The following is a 13399-nucleotide window of genomic DNA, read 5'->3' as shown; positions in this document are numbered from 1 at the left end:
TAGCACAATTTTAGGGCTGCTGTTCATCTTGAGTGAGGAACTAAATGCTTGGTTAGAAATAATCTCACACAGAATCTTTACGATTTCCCAAATCTTCATATTACTAAAACTCAGGATGCATGTGTTCTGAAATTCAGAGGGGATATCATTCTTCCTGTATTGATTAGGCTATTTGGGCAAAGAGAATATCGTAAAGATCCTATCACTGTGATCTTAGGTCCTAGTTTTTACCTTTTCTGTTCAAGATCACATAGCACATTACATTTAGCTGTTAATGTCTCTTTAGGCTCCTCTTGTCTGTTGCAATTTCTCAGACTTTGCCTAGTGACCTTGACAGTTAGAAAGAGTACCGCTCAGGTGTTTTGTGGGATGCCCTTCTGTTGGAATTTGTCTGATGATTAGACTGGGGTTGTGGGGTTTGGAGAGTAAGACCAGAGGGGCCAAGTGCCTTTTCACCTTATGACATCAAGGGTACATATCCCTTTGACATATTCTCATCAGTGTGTTGTTTGTTTCCTGTTTGTTTCTTTGCTTGTTTTGAGCACTTTCTTATGCTGGGGTCCAGGCTCCGCTTGTAAATTTCCTGTCCCAGCCCTAGAATCAGCCATTTCTCCAAGGAGCTCTGGTTACTTTTCCTGGAGAACAGTATTAGAAACCAAGATCTAGGTACTAAGTATGCTTGTTGCTATTGGGTGCTATTTCTTTTATGCTCACTCAGCAGACGGCGAAACGAAATATGTGTGTGTCTGTTAGCTTATGTATAGTCATCCTTCCCAGCTTATTCTTGATCTTGCTTTCTGGGGCTCTGGTTTCCTGTGGTCAGATGATCTTCCTTCTTACTTATCGCCAGAAGGTCAATGGTAGCCTAACGCTGTGTGACAGCACCTAGGTCAGCCAGCTCATTTCCTCCCAACAGGTGGGCATTTTACCACCTCACGTCATCATAACAAGAAGGAGGAGTGCAGTGCAATAAGGTATTTTGAGAGAGGGAGAGAGACGGCATTCACATCACTTTTATTCCAGTGTATTGTTATAATTGTTCTATCTTATTAGGGATGGCTAATCTCTCACTGTGCCTCAATTACACATTAAACTTCATCATAGGTGTGTGTGTTTAGAGGAAAAAACAGAGTATATGCAGGTTTCAGGCATCCCCTAGGGGTCTTGGAAAGTGTACCCCACAGATAAGGGGGAGGGCTACCGCAGGTACCATGTATCTGCAAACATTCCTACGTGTGACTGTCTGGATGTATCATAAGCTGAACATTCTTACTGATGTCTCCCACTGCAGTCCAGTCCCACATGGGTCATTTTCGCCTCCTCCCTTGCTCATCTGTGAACTCCCAGTCCATCAGGGAGAAACCTGGCTCCGACCATCCCCGACCCACTTAATTGTTCAGTTCGGTTTTCATGCAAAGCGGCATCAGAATTGTTCACCTGTACTGGTGGGAGGAGGGGTTGCATGGTCAATTACAGGGCAGTGTGTATGTGCCATCTCTTTGCCCCTAGTTCTTAGAGACTCACTCCCAAAGTTACTGGGGTCAGCACCTGTCCTTCCACAACCCGCAGCGAGGTGTTTTGCACATTTGCAGTGCAGTTGGAATCTCTTGTCACTGTCTCCACTCTTTCCTCTCACCTCTCAACCTAAGTGATGTTTAAAATTTGCACATCTTGGGCGACCCACTCTTGGTTTTGGCGCAGGTCCTGGTCTCAAGGTTTCGGGATCGGGTCCCAAGTGGGGCTTCATGCTCAGAGCCGAGTCAGCTGGAGGACTCTCTCCTTCTCCCTCTGCCCCTCCCCCTGCTCAAGCTGTCTCTCTCTAAAAATAAATAAATGAATAAATCTTTTTAAATTTGCATAGATCAAGGTTCACAGTCCATGATGTGAGTTCTGTGGTCTTAACAAGTGTATAATGTTACCATTATGTAACATTATGTCCACTGTTACAATGTTGTACAGAATTCTTTCACAGCCTAAAAGTCCCCTGTGTTTCACCGGCTTCTCCCTCCCTCTTCCCTGCACCCCCTTGGGGACCACGGATGCTTTTACTGTCTTTATGGTTTTGCCTTTTTCCAGAAGGTCCCCGGAGTAGAACCCAACAGTAGGCAGCCTTTTCAGCTCGACTTCTCTCGCTGAGCAATATTCAACGAAGGTCGCGCTGCATCTTTTTATGGCTTGAGAGCTCATTTATTTCTGCCACTGACTACTATTCTCTTGTACGGATATACCACCGTGTGTGTACTCTTTCACCTGTTGGAAGATATCTTAGTTGCTTCCGTGTTTGGCGATGATGAATAAAGCTGCTCTCAGCATTTGCATACAAATGTTTGTGTGAACCTAAGTTCTCAACTCATTTGGGTAAATAAGTACTTCAGCGTGATTCCCGGACTGTCTGGCGAGATTGTGTTTAACTCTGGGAGGATCTGCCAAACCGTCTTCCGACGGGCGTGGCCATGCTGTTTTGCCTTCCCGGGGCCGCAGTGGTGAGTGAGAGTTACCATTGCTTCCTGTCCTCACTAGCATTTTGTGGTGTCAGGTTCCTTTTTGGATTGGAGGCCTATGCATAGTGTGGGAATGCCTGGTATTCTTTAGGGGATTATGGGATTTATTCATGAAATTTGGGCTATCTTGGATGTGTACAGACGTACAGTATGAGTCTGGAGTCTGTCAGGAGAATAAAGTCACTGAATTATCTTTATAGCACTTTTGGGCTCTGAACTTCTGAAAGTGAAAGAGGAGACCAGAAACCTAGGGAAATATTAACCAGGACCCTTTTGTGGGAAGAAAAATATATTGATGTTTAGGTGACATAACAGAAAATGTTAGAGGTTGCAGGGGCTTGAGCTGTGTTTTCCAGAAACATATGTCCAAGTCCTAACCACTAGTACCTGTGAGTTTTTGGGAAATAGAGTGTGTGGATATAGTTAAGTTGATCTCTAGGGGAGACCATCCCGGATTTAGAGTGGGCCCTAAATCCAATGGCTGGGGTCCTTACCAGGGAAAGGAGAGTTTTAACACATCCTAGAAAGGAGGCCTTGTTGGGGGGAGGGGGAGAAGAAGAAAAGGGGGATGTGCAGATCTGAAAAGCCAGGGATGGGACAGTGGGGGTGATGAGCCAAAGGAAGGAGGAGAAAGAAGACCACTGAGCAGATCAGTTTCCTTCCGGGCCCCAGCCCAGTGCAGAATCTTTTGGATTCACCTCTTCCTTCCGTCTCACCCAGCAGAACCCACTTTGTCACGCGTTTGCCAAGCCCCCAGTTCTCTCCAGTTCCTTCCTGGCCTCCATGCCCCCTGTGGACTCTGCCCACCGTGCTCCCTGCAACTAGCTTTGGGACAACTAAAACATTAAATGTTCATTTGGTCGACCCCAAACCACCAGCAGCTGCTCAAAACCAAAAATAAAAGCAGGTGGTGACTTTCATCTTCCTCCTCACCCCTGTTGCCTTCCTTCCTCTCTACCAAAACCTCAACTGCTTTTGGAGAAAGACAACTAGAGATGAAGCTAAGATCACCCTGTCCCCAAGGGGGACAAAAGGCCATATACACTTGTGTTAATACAGGAGGGAGGGCCCAAACTTATGGCCAAATCACCAAACTACCTTGTTGCAGAAGAGGAAAAGCTTCAGGAGAACAGGAGTGTTGGGAAGGGCTGAGGGATGGCGCGGAGGCAGCTTGTGCAGGGGCAGAAAGGGGTTCCTGGGCCTCGGTGCTCACCAGACACCCAGTGGTACACGGAGGGGAACTAGCTCTGGGGCTTTGGTGCGGACCCTGCAGCCTGAGGACAAAGAAGGGAAAGAGACTGACAACTTCTCTCCTCCCTGCCCACCCTTCCCGCCCTCCATAACCTGACCCCACCACCCGGAAAGTCCCTTGACTTGCATTGCCCTTGAATGGGAAGAAAGCAGTCTGAATCAAGTAGTGGGGTTTAGGCAAGATTGAGGTGGGGGAGGAAAACCGAAGTGATCCTGTGGCTGGTTGCTTTGGGGGATTCAATGAACCCTGCTGTGTTTTAGCCCAGTACTCCCCGTCTCCTAAGTGCCACAGGGGATTCTCCTGTTAAGGAACCGCTTCATGTTGGGCATGTAGATTGTCCGCGAACCATTTCCCTGCTCCCCCCACCACCCCCGACGATTCCAGTAAAAAATAATACAGAATTTCCAAAGAAGAAAGAGGAAATCCCAGTTTGGGCTAACGGCTGGAAGGCCAGTGGAGCGCTGAGAGAGGCCATTTCCTGGTACAACGTCGCCACCTGCTGGATGCAGCTAGTAGCGCACCTTCTAAACAAAGCCATTGACCTGTTACTAAGCCCTCTTGAAACTGACCTCCAGATGAATGGATAAGGAAGATGTGGTCCATATACACTATGGAGTATTATGCCTCCATCAGAAAGGATGAATACCCAACTTTTGTAGCAACATGGACAGGACTAGAAGAGATTATGCTGAGTGAAATAAGTCAAACAGAGAAAGTCAAGTATCATATGGTTTCACTTATTGGTGGAGCATAACAAATAATATAGAGGACAAGGGTAGATGGAGAGGAGAAGGGAGTTGAGGGAAATTGGAAGGGGAGGTGAACCATGAGAGACTATGGACTCTGAAAAACAACCTGAGGGTTTTGAAGGGGCGAGGTGGGAGGGTGGGGGAACCAGGTGGTGGGTATTAGGGAGGGCACAGATTGCATGGAGCACTGGGTGTGGTGAAAAAACAATGAATACTGTTATGCTGAAAATAAATAAAAAATTTAATTAAAAAAAAAAAAAGAAACTGACCTCCAGACCTCAGGAGGTCCCTTCCACGAGACTCAGACTTTCATTCACTGACAAAGGAAGGATCCAAAGGGGTTGGCAGTCAAATACAAATGGCATGTACATTCAGGAGCTCAGCTGGCCTGGCTGTGGCATCATTCTTGCATTTTACACACAAAAAAATGGCAATGACTTTATCACCTGCATCAATGCCTGCATTTTGTTGTTTTCCTCCAGAGCGGGAGTCTCCCTATCTTCTAATAGAAGGCAGTCAGATCATCTTAATTCAGTCGGGGACAAAACTGACTTGAGACTGAGTCACAGAAGGCTCCGTCCATCTCTGGTCTGCTCCACTTCCAGAATTTAGTCCCAGCTGAGAGCGAGGGAGGTACACTAGTCAATGTCCCCTTTCAAATCTTGAAATCCCTTTTTTATCTCATTGGCACTAAAAGTTCTTAGAGAGCTCTGCCCCCACTTTTCATTGACTTAAGTGGGGGAGGACGTGAATATAAATTAGTGCAGTCCTTAAGGATCTAAAAAATACAGGAAAAGTGGTCCCTGTCACATATGCATTTATTAGCTGATTCCTCGGAAATCTAGTAAGTCTGGTGAACAGCCCTTGACTTCCACAAAGTCAAACCAAGTGGTAGGGCAGTGTGCCACATCTGTGATATCACAGTGTGATATCTTTGCTAGAGCAAATTAGCACTGCCCCAGGTACACGGTGTGTGGCCACTGACAGGATTAATGTGTTCTTTTCTGTCATTATCAGAAAAGGGGCTCCTAAGCAGTTCAGCTCACATGGAGCAGATGACAGTATATATATATTTTTAGTTTCACCCAAGACTATATTAACACTTTCTTCTTTCGATATAATATAGATAGAAAAGGCCTGGACTATTTGTACTTCCTGCAGACCATCACGTCAATCCACTCTGTCAATGACATCATGCTAATCGGGCCACATGAGTAAGAAGTAGCCAACACATTAGAGGTCATGGTAGACACACATTTCAAATGATAGGAGATCAACTCTATGAAGAATCAGCAGCCCACGAAATCAGGAATGTGCTGGGACATCTCATCCAAAGAAAGAGATAAATTCTTTTTTTTTTTTTTTAAGATTTTACTCATTTATTTGGCAGACAGAAATCACAGGTAGGCAGAGAGGCAGGCAGAGAGAGAGGAAGGGAAGCAGGCTCCCTGCTGAGCAGAGAGCTTGATGTGGTGCTCGATCCCAGGACCCTGGGATTATGACCTGAGCTGAAGGCAGAGGCTTTAACCCACTGAACCACCCAGGCACCCAAGAGATAAATTCTTGAATCTTGTGTACCTTCCTCTGAAGAAGGAGGTACGCTGCCTCTTTGGTTTCTGAAGGTAGCAAATTCCATACCTGCATATACCTCTTTAGCCTGTTTACAAGGGTGACAGAAAGGCTGCTGGCCTTACATGAAGCTCAGGTTAGAGAAAGTTTCTGCGGACCTTGCCTATGGTGAAAAAACAAAACAGTGCTGTTACTTGGATGGTGCAGACTCACCTAACATATGCTATCACAAGTGTCAGATGAAGACAAAGATACCATGTGGAGCTGATGACAAACCTAAGTGGGAGAATCACAATACAGACTCCTTGGGTTTTGCAGCAAGATCACATCATTTGCAGTGGAGAATTGTATGCCTTTTGCTTAGCAATTCCTGGTGTGCTACTGGGCCCTGTTAAAAGTGGAACATGTCTCAAGACAGCAAGTGACCATGCATCCAGAACTGTCCATTATGTTGTGAGTTCCTTCAGATTTCCCAGGTCATAATGTCAGGTGTGGCCAAAAACATTCTCTTGTAAGATGAAAGTGGTACACCCAGGATATATGAGCAGGACAAAAGATCACAAGTCAGTTGCATGGGCAATGTGGAGAGCATCCCTACAAAGAGATCTACATCCCAATACCTGGACCCTGTAAATATGTTAAATTACATGGTAAAGGGCAAATGTGGGGCATCTCTAATTGGCCATGTTAGCTTCTGAGATCCCTGTTGGCCAAACCTGTGACAGGGCACAAGTTTGGGAGGTCACAAAGACCACTTTTAGGTTCAGTAATTTTGTAAAAGATCCATAGAAGTCAGAAAACTGTTATGTTCATGGTTATGGTTTATTACAGTAAAAAATACCAATTAAAACCAGCAGAGGATATAAGAACATATTATGAGCAACTATATTTCAGCAAATTTGACAATCTGGAAGAAATAGATGCATTCCTAGAGACATATAAACTACCACAACTGAACCAGGAAGAAATAGAAAACCTGAACACACCCATAACCAGTAGGGAAATTGAAGCAGTCATCAAAAATCTCCCAACAAACAAGAGCCCAGGGCCAGACAGCTTCCCAGGGGAATTCTACCAAACAATTAAAGAACAATTAATTCCTATTCTCCTAAAACTGTTCCAAAAAATACAAATGGAAGGAAAACTTCCAAACTCATTTTATGAGGCCAGCATTACCTTGATCCCAAAACCAGACAAGGATCCCATTAAAAAAAAAAAAGAATTACAGACCAATATCCTTGATGAACACAGATGAAAAAATTCTTACCAAAATACTCACCAATAGGATCCAACAGTATATTAAAAGGATTACTCATCAAGACTAAGTGGGATTTATTCCTGGGCTGCAAAGTTGGTTCAACATCCACAAACAATCAATGTGATACAGTACTTTAATAAAAGAAAGAATAAGAACGATATGATACTCTCAATAGATGCTGAAAAAGCATTTGACATAGTACAGCATCCTTTCCTGATCAAAACTCTTCAAGGTGTAGGGAAAGAGGGTACATACCTCAATATCATCAAAGCCATTGATGAAAAACCCACCGCGAATGTCATTCTCAATGGATAAAAACTGAGAGCTTTTCCACTAAGGTCAGGAACACGGCAGGGATGTTCATTATCACCACTGCTATGCAACATAGTACTAGAAGTCCTAGCCTCAGCAATCAGACAACAAAAAGAAATTAAAGGCATCCAAATTGGCAAAGAAGAGGTCAAACTCTCACTTTTTGCAGATGATATGATACTATATGTGGAAAACCCAAAAGACTCCACTCCCAATCTGCTAGAACTTGTACAGGAATTCAGTAAAGTGTCAGGATATAAAATCAATGAACAGAAATCAGTTGCATTTCTATACACCAACAACAAGACAGAGGAAAGAGAAATTAAGGAGTCAATCCCATTTACAATTGCACCCAAAACCGTAAGATACCTAGGAGTAAATCTAACCAAAGAGGCCAAGAATCTATACTCAGAAAACTATAAAGTACTCATGAAAGAAATTGAGGAAGACACAAAGAAATGGAAAAATGTTCCGTGCTCATGGATTGGAAGAACAAGTATTGTAAAAATGTCTATGCTACCTAAAGCAATCTACACATTTAATGCAATCCCTATCAAAATCCCATCCGTTTTTTCCAAAGAAATGGAACAAATAATCCTAAAATGTATATGGAACCAGAAAAGACCTCGAATAGCCAGAAGAATGTTGAAAAAGAAAGCCAAAGTTCGTGGCATCACAATTCCAGACTTCAAGCTCTATTACAAAGCTGTCGTCATCAAGACAGTATGGTACTGGCACAAAAACAGACACGTAGATCAATGGAACAGAATAGAGAGCCCAGAAATACATCCTCAACTCTATGGTCAACTAATCTTCGACAAAGCAGGAAAGAATATCCAATGGAAAAAAGACAGCCTCTTCAACAAATGGTGTTGGGAAAATTGGACAGCCACATGCAGAAAAATGAAACTGGACCTTTTCCTTATACCACATGCAAAAATAGACTCAAAATGGATGAAGGACCTCAATGTGAGAAAGGAATCCATCAAAATCCTTGAGGAGAACACAGGCAGCAACCTCTTCGACCTCAGCTGCAGCAACTTCTTCCTAGGAACATCGCCAAAGGCAAGGGAAGCAAGGGCAAAAATGAACTATTGGGACTTCATCAAGATCAAAAGCTTTTGCACAGCAAAGGAAACAGTGAACAAAACCAAAAGACAACTGACAGAATGGGAGAAGATACTCTCAAACAACATATCAGATAACGTGCTAGTATCCAAAATCTATGAAGAACTTATCAAATTCAACACCCAAAAAATAAATAATCCAATTGAGAAATGGGCAGAGGACATGAACAGACATTTCTGCAAAGAAGACATCCAGATGGCCAACAGACACATGAAAAAGTGCTCCACATCACTTGGCATCAGGGAAATACAAATCAAAACTACGATGAGATACTCCCTCACACCAGTCAGAATGGCTAAAATTAACAAGTCAGGAAATGACAGATGCTGATGAGGATGTGGAGAAAGGGGAACCCTCCTACACTGTTGGTGGGAATGCAAGCTGGTGCAACCACTCTGGAAAACAGCATGGAGGTTCCTCAAAAAGGTGAAAATAGAGCTACCCTACAACCCAGCAATCACACTACTGGGTATTTACCCTAAAGATACAAATGTAGTGATCCGAAGGGGCACGTGCACCTGAATGTTTTAGCAGCAATGTCTACAATAGCCAAACTATGGAAAGAACCTAGATGTCCATCAGCAGATGGATGGATAAAGAAGAAGTGGTATGTATATACAATGGAATACTATGAAGCCATCAAAAGAAATGAAATCTTGCCATTTGCAGTGACGTGGATGGAACTAGAGGATATTATGCTGAGCAAAATAAGTCAATCAGAGAAAGACAATTATCATAAGATCTCCTTGATATGAGGAAGCTGAAGGCAATGTGGGGGGTTTGGAGGGTAGTTAAAGAATAAATGAAACAAGATGAGATCAGGAGGGACATAAACCATAAGAGACACTTAGTGTCACAAAACAAACTGAGATTTCCCAGGGGGAGGGGGGTAGGGAGAGGGTGGTGGGGTTATGGACATGGGGGAGTGCTGTGAAGTGTGTAAACCTGGCAATTCACAGAGCTGTACCCCTGGGACTAATAATACATTATATGTTAGTAAAAAAATAAAAAATTAATTAAAAAAAAACAGCAGAGGAGTGAGATTTATTCCAAGCATGCAAGGCTGGCTCAACCTTAAAAAATTAACTGATGTAGCTTATTGATGTAGTGACATCAGCAGGGTAAAGAAGAAAAATCTAATCATATTAATACACTCAGAAAAAGCATTTGACAAATTACAATCGTAATAGTGGGGAACCTCCTCAGGTTGATAAAGAACATCTTCAAAAACCTACAGCTAACATACTTCGTGGTGAGAAACTTGATGCTTCCCTGCTAAGATCGGAAACAAGGCAAGGATATCTGCTCTCACCTCTTCAGCATCATACCAGAAGTCCTACCTAATGCATTTTGACAAGAAAAAGATGCAAAAGTGATACTAATTGGGAAGAAAGAAATAAAATTATCTTTATTCACAGATGACATGATTATCTATGTACTAAGTATAAAATCCCAAAGAATCAACAAAAACAAAATTTCTGGAGCTAATAAGCAAGAATAATAAGATTGCAAGACACACAATTACTATACGGAAGTCAGTTGCTTTCTTATCCATCAGCAACGAACAGCTTAAATTTGAAATTAAAACATAATGCGTATTAGTGTACTAATAAAACAGAGAATACTACCAAATTTTTAAAGAAGAATGAACACCAATATACATAAAATTTTCCAGAAAGTAGAAGAGGGTGGAATGCTTGATTTTATAAAGCTGATATTACATTGATATCAGAGCCATACAAAGACAGGAGAGAGAAAGAGAGAACTACAAACCAGTATCTTTCATAATACCTCCAAAGCCTCAAAATATTAACAGTTAGAATCCAGCAATATATTAAAAGCATTACTCACCAAGACTAAGTGGAGTTCATTTCAAGGATATAAATCTGGGTAACATTTGAAAACCAATCAATGCAATCTACCATATTAACAGACCAAGGAAGAAAAATCACATGAACATATCAGTCGATGCAGAAAAAAGATCTGATAAAACTCAATAAATGTTCGTGACCCCCCCCCAAAAAAACGCTTAGAAAAATAGGAATAGAGGAGAATTTCTTCAATTTGATAGAGAATATTTGAAATAAACATCTAGTGGGGTGTCTGGGTGGCTCAGTTTGTGATCTTATGGTTGTAAGATCGAGACCCGCATCAGGCTTGACACTGGGCGTGAAGTCTGTTTAAGACTCTCTCTCTCCCTCTGCCCCTTCCACTTAAAAAAAAAAAGAAAGAAAAGAAAAAGAAAAGAAAAAAGAAAAAAAAAAAGAACTACAGCTGATATCATATTTAACAATGAAAGACTAAATGCTATCTCCATATGATCAGAAACAAGGCGCAAGAGTGCCCATTCACCACTGTATTCAACATAGCACTGGAAATTAGAATTATAATATGGTAAGAAAGGGAGGGGGTATGGAGAAGGTGGTTGGGTTGACATTGGGGAGGGTATGTGCTACGGTGAGTGCTGTGAAGTGTGTAAGCCTGATGATTCACAGACCTGTACCCCTTGGGCAAATAATACATTATATATTATTAAAAGAATTAAAATTAAAAAAAAGAAAGGAGGAAATAAAATAGTCCCATTTCCAGAAATGTGGAAAATTCCAAGGAATCCGCAAAAGAACTCCTAGACCTACATCTGGACTCATAAGGTCACAAGAAACCAGGTAAATGTACAAAAATCCATTGTATTTCTACATAGCAACATACACGTGGACAACAAAATGAAAACTACAATGCCACTTACATGCACACCCCCAAAAACAAAATGCTTGGGCATAAGTTTAACAAAACATGTACTGCACATGTGTGATGAAAGCTACAACACACTAATAAAACAAATCAAAGATCTAACTAGAGAAGCATATTGCGTTCCTGGGTTTGACAACTCAGCATAGCAAAATGATGTCAGTTCTCCCCAGATTGATATACAGCTTCAGTGCAATTCCTTGAAAAATCCCAGCACATGTATTTGCATATAGACAAGATTATTCTTTTATACAGAAATTAAAAGAACTAGAATAAGTAAAACAATTTTGGAGGAGAAGAATGTAGTGGGAGGAACCAGTCTTTATATATTGAGTATATAAAATATACCCAATTTATAACAAGACATCACACAGCTTATTCACCAGCACTCTGTGGCACTGGTGTAAAGAGAGACACACAGATCTGTGGAACATAACAGAGAAACCAGAAAGAGAGCCACATAAATATGTCTAAACAGATATTTGAGAAAGATAGAAAAGCAATTGAAAGAAGGGAGGATAGCTTTTTCAACAAATGGTGCTGAGACAGTTCAACAACCATAGACAGAAAAAAGAAAGAAAAAAAGAAAGGAAGAGAGGGAGGAAGCAAGGAAGGAGGGAGAAAAGGGAGGAGGAAGGAAGGAGGAAAGAGGAAGAAAGAAGAAAGGAAGGAAGGAAATATAAATTCAAGCTAATCTTCTTTCTCATACAAATATTAACTCAAAACGGATCATAGATTTTAAACATAAATTATAAAACCACAAAAACTTCCAGGAGAAGATACTCAAATCCTAGGACCAGCCAAAGAATTCCTAGGATTGACATAGAAAACAGAAACCATAGAAGGAACTTTCAGGTTTCAACAACAACAAAAAAATTAATGGTAAAAGGCATGAACAAACATTTCATTAAAAAGGATATATAGATGCCAAAAAAAAAACCCCTAAACTTATGACTTTGCAATTGTACTCCTGAGCATTTATCACAAAGAAATGGAAACTTTATGTTCATGCAAAAACTGGTAAATGAACATTTAGTCATAATAGCCCAAACTATTATGTCTTGCTGTGAGTGAGCAATATAGTGCATTTGTTCTATGGAATACTATTTGGCAATAAAAAGGAACAAACCCTTGATATACTTAACAATCTGGATGAATCTTTAGAGAATTACGCTGAATAGGAAAAACTAGTCCCCACAGGTTACATTGTCTGTGATTCCATTTACATAACGTTCCTGAAATGACAAAATTACAGATTTGGGAATACATTAGTGATTGCTAGAGGTTAAGGACAGCATGTTAGGGGAAGGACTGGTTGTAGCAATAAAAGCGCCACACAGTAGATCATTGTGGTAATAGATATGTGTATTGTGTACACTTGTATACAAAGTATATATTTTCTATACATTGTATAATATATGATACAGTGATATTGTATCAATAAAGGAGCAGAATTATGACTATTTTGTATCTTGACGGTGTCCATATCAGTAGTGATATGGTATAATACTTTTTAAAGAGATGTTATTATTTTTTAGTAATCTCTATACCCAACACGGGGCTTGAACTTAAAACCCCAAGACCAAGTCAAATGTTCTACTGACTGAGTCAGCCAGGCACCCTGTGTAGGATACTTTTCTAAGTATAGGTTTGTAAGATGTTACCGTTGGAAAATATAGGGGGAAAACATGGGATTGTCTGAATTCTTACAATGACATGTGAATCTACAATTATTTAAAAATAAAAAACTTAAAGAAAAGGCAATGCAACTTCTGCCTGGTTCTTTCTGTTGGGTCCTACTCATTTGGAACCTAACCTCTATGCTGTGAAGAAGCCAATTGGCAACATAGGCCATGTGTAGGTGGTTGGGTGGATAGGCGTA

Source organism: Martes martes (genome assembly GCF_963455335.1).
Source record: "Martes martes genome assembly, chromosome: 10".
Lineage (NCBI taxonomy): Eukaryota > Metazoa > Chordata > Mammalia > Carnivora > Mustelidae > Martes > Martes martes.
This window is presented reverse-complemented; position numbering follows the sequence as displayed.